Here is a 5,000-nt window from a genome sequence, read left to right on the forward strand (position 1 = left end):
TTGGGTCATGAATATATAATGAGGAGGAGGAGGAGGAGGAGGAGGAGGAGGAGGAGGAGCTAAAAGACAAAATAACAAGGCAAAAAGAAGAAGAAGAAGAAGAAGAACTAATAAGCAAACGAATTAATAAACAAAAACGAAGCATAAATATCAATACAAAATTAAAATCAATATATTTTTCTATTATTTCATCATTTTTCCTAACATTATAATCACAGAGAGACAGACAGACACACAGAGAGACAGACACAAAGACAGAGAGACAGATACACAGAGAGACAGACACACAGACAGACAGACACAAAGACAGACAGACACACAGAGACAGACACACAGAGAGACAGACACAAAGACAGACAGACAGACACACAGACAGACAGAAGCAATTATCTTTTAAACAGTTACTCGTCTGAAATTAATAAGAAAAATTGTGCTCTCATTAATTTTAAAAGCCTTCCATTACCGGCAATATTATAAAAAGAACATTATTACTACTATTATCATCGCTATTATTATTATTATTATTATTATTAGTAGTAGTAGTAGTAGTAGTAGTAGTAGTGTGTGTGTGTGTGTGTGTGTGTGTGTGTGTGTGTGTGTGTGTGTGTGTGTGTGTGTGTGTGTGTGTGTGTGTGTGTGTGTGTGTGTCCCTCATTTCATCACTTCCTTTCCTTATATTTATCTTCTCGTTCTTAATCCTCTTCCTCTTCCATTCTTTATCCTTTCCTCTTCCTCTTCTCCTTCCCTCTTTCTTTCATTCATCTTAACATTTTTTACAATTTCCCTCTTCCTTCCTATCCTTCTCCTCTTTACTTCCCCTCTTTGTCTCTCCCTTTCCATCCTATTATCTTATTTTATCAGTCCCTATCAATATTTCCCCTCACTCCCTGGGTCTCCTCCCCTCACCTCTCCCCTCTGATTAAGCTCCCCTCACCTGTTCTAATCTCCCCAGGTAGGCTTCAAGACCCTTTAAAACAGCCTCAACTCCCCTCAACACAAAGGCTTCCTCCCCTCGTACAAATAGGCCTCCTTTCCCCTCTCTCTCTCTCTCTCTCTCTCTCTCTCTCTCTCTCTCTCTCTCTCTCTCTCTCTCTCCTCTGTCCTTTTTATACTAGGTTTCTCTCTCTTCTCTCTCTCTCTCTCTCTCTCTCTCTCTCTCTCTCTCTCTCTCTCTCTCTCTCTCTCTCTCTCTCTTCCTTGGTTTATCTTCTATATTTTTCAACTTCCTTCTATTTCTCTCTCTCTCTCTCTCTCTCTCTCTCTCTCTCTCTCTCTCTCTCTCTCTCTCTCTCTCTCTCTCTCTCTCTCTCTCTCTCTCTCTCTCTCTCTCTCTCTCTCTCTCTCTCTCTCTCTCTCTCTCTCTCTCTCTCTCTCTCTCTCTCTCTCTCTCTCTCTCCCCTCTAATTAAGGAGGCCAGGTAGGAGGCTTACAATTACAAGGGGAAAGGTGTAGCAGGTGGTGCATTCCTAACTCATTCCCATTCCTAACCACCATTCCTGACTCATTTTCCTTCCCAGATTTAATGTTGGAATGCACACACACACACACACACACACACACACACACACACACACACACACACACACACACACACACACACCGCGTAGTGTAGTGGTTAGCACGATCGACTCACAATCGAGAGGGCCGGGTTCGAGTCCCGGTAAGCGGCAAGGCAAATGGGCAAGCCTCTTAATGTGTGGCCCCTGTTCACCTAGCAGTAAATAGGTACGGGCTGTAACTCGAGGGGTTGTGGCCTCGCTTTCCCGGTGTGTGGAGTGTGTTGTGGTCTCAGTCCTACCCGAAGATCGGTCTATGAGCTCTGAGCTCGCTCCGTAATGGGGAAGACTGGCTGGGTGACCAGCGGACGACCGAGGTGAATTACACACACACACACACACACACACACACACACACACACACACACACACACACACAAATAGATAGACACAGACAGACAGATACACACACACACACACACACACACACACACAAATAAATAAATAGACACACAGACAGATAGACTGACAGACAGCCAGATACACACACACACACACACACACACACACACACACACACACACACACACAAGCCAGAGGACCGGGGTTCGATTCCCCGGCCGGGTGGAGATATTTGGGTGTGTCTCCTTTCACGTGTAGGTGCTGTTCACCTAGCAGTGAGTAGGTACGAGATGTAAATCGAGGAGTTGTGACCTTGTCGTCCTGGTGTGTGGTGTGTGCCTGGTCTCAGGCCTATCCCAAGATCGGAAATAATGAGCTCTGAGCTCGTTCCGTAGGGTAACGTCTGGCTGTCTCGTCAGAGACTGCAGCAGATCAAACAATGAAACACACAATTCAATTCAATTCAATTTTATTGACCACAACAAATCTTAATACAGCTGAAGGAATGGTCCAGAAAATACATAAAGTGTTAACGATCTCGTTATACATAAACAAAATCACCTTTACATTAGCTCTTCAAGCATGACAACACAATATTATTATCACAGTAACTCACAAAACAAAACAAACAAACAAGCAAACCAAAGAAAATAACAAAGTTCTCTTAAAGCTACCACCCAAAGAATACGCAAAGCTTAATCTTACGAAATATATTCAAAAGACAAAAAAAAAAAATAAAAAATAAAAAAACTTTAAACTAACCACATAAAACTAAAACCTTGTAAACAATAAAAGTAATAAAACCGAAGTAAACTTACACCAGTTCCTAAAAATCTTATAACATTCAAGTAACTGGAATTAATTTAATTTAACTTTAAAAGTGTATTGAAAACAGTGAACAAATGTCTATGACTTATAAATATCCAATATTTTATACAATATACAACATCTTTCAGCATCGCTATATCTGTCAGAGAACAAATCAGAGATATTAGAGAAATTATAAATTTGTCTCAAGTGTTGAGTGAAGGTGCACAGCTCAACATGTGCCTCTGTTTGGATATCCCCACATACACAGAGTCTTTCTTCCAAAGGTACCCTTCCTCGTCCTCTCCTATTCCACCTACCAACTTCTACGGCAAGTGAATGTGCAGACACCCGGAAACGCGTGAACGCAACCCGGTGAAATTCCTTTATGTGGGTATCTGTATTATACACAGAATGGACAGAAAGGGTGGGGTTTATTACTTTGTAAGTGAGACGTTTTGAGGAGGTTGAATTATAAATATTTTCTTTCATCTCATTAACACCTTCATCTATGTCACTTGTTGAGTCATACAACAAACTTTCAATATAAGTACGTGTCCGATAACGATATTCTGAGGAAATTTTATTGCTAAAGCTAACGGGTCATCCACCATTGTTTCTCTCTCTGACCACATCTTTGAGAAAAACCTTCTCTGTTTATCCTTAACTATAGAGTGTAATGGTGGGTAACCCGCCTCCACTAAACAAACATCGGTACAAGTACTCAATCTTACATCAAGTAAATTTTCAATGACCAATTATATAATTTTCGTACCGGCCTTAGATCTGCGTCCAGCCAGGACTCACATCCGTATAAAATAGAGGTCATTAAACAAGCATCGAATATGCGTCTCTTGATACGAAATGGAATATCATTATTTTTCCTTAAGGAGATGAATTTAATGACATGAGACATTTTTGCATCAGCGTGAGCCCTGACTGACGACGAGACCGATCCGTCGGCAGTGAACATAGATCCCAGGTACATATACCGTGTGCACCGCCCGATTACTAAATCATCGACGTGCACTGCCTCATTGTCCTCTGCGGTGCCGTGTATCACAAAGAACTTGGTCTTTGATTCATTCATCCTCATACCATACTCATTACAAAACTTACTCATAAGTGATAATTTCTCAATCATTCTTTCTCTAGATGTTGAAAGTAAGACAGTATCATCCATTAAAATTAAAATATGCAACCATTTTAAGAAGCCATCATCCCGGCAGTTGTCTTTAATCAGCCTAATCAAATCATTAACATACAGTATGAATAATAAACAAGATGTAGGAGACCCCTGACGTACTCCAATAGTAGCTGCAAACACTGCGGTACCAATAACACTTTCTGTTATACTGTACATAGCTCTAATGATTGCCAACATGATCACGTTTCACGTTTCAATATACGCATTAACATGTATCTTGGAACTAAATCATATGCTCGGCTAAAATCGATAAAAGTGACAAATAATTTTTCTTCTTCTTCCTCGCTAAGTCAGTTAAAATACGTAACGTTACAATGTGTTCAGTACAGCCTCTGCCTTTTTGTGCCCCTGCCTGTTCGCGGTACGGAGTGAACCACATTTCTAGCCTGGAGCACAACACCATATCAAATAATTTTGATATGCTGTTTATTACACTAATTCCTCTGTAATTCTGTGTCTCTCTCCTGTCTCCTTTTAAAAATTGTAAAGAAATTTGCTCTACTCCAAAGTGTGGGATACTGTGCTGTAGAAAAAACCATGTTAAAGAGTGTTGTAATGAGTAGTAACCACTGAACAGATAACAACTTTAACACTCCAGGTGCGATACCGTCCGGGCCACAAGCTTTGTTAGCCTTCATCATATTAACCTGAGTGGTAACCTCGGCAGGGGTAATTGGGTCATCTAACAGTGGTATTGTAACATTTGTATTCTGGCATACCTCTTCAAAGTTGTTTGTTGGAACATTTAAAAAGTTCTCATAAAAACGTTTAAACTCATCATCAGAGGGCTTCAAATCTGTATACGCATCATCGTGTAAACAACCTTTCCAGTTGATGGCTTGCCACACACGCTTGTCATCTTTATCTTGCAGCACCCTTTCCCACCTAGCAAGGTTGGTATTACCATCGACAACCCGGTGACTCACGCTCTCGCTGCGACTCTTCTTCACACACTCATATATATCATCAGATACATTTTGGGAAAAAGTATCAACATCACCAATAACATCATAGTTTAACACATCGAGATTGTTCATAGCACGACAGAACACATCATTATCAATAGAGGCAAATTTAATAGGTCTGTG

The sequence above is a fragment of the Portunus trituberculatus genome, chromosome 13 (genome assembly GCF_017591435.1).
Source record: "Portunus trituberculatus isolate SZX2019 chromosome 13, ASM1759143v1, whole genome shotgun sequence".
In the NCBI taxonomy this organism is placed as follows: domain Eukaryota; kingdom Metazoa; phylum Arthropoda; class Malacostraca; order Decapoda; family Portunidae; genus Portunus; species Portunus trituberculatus.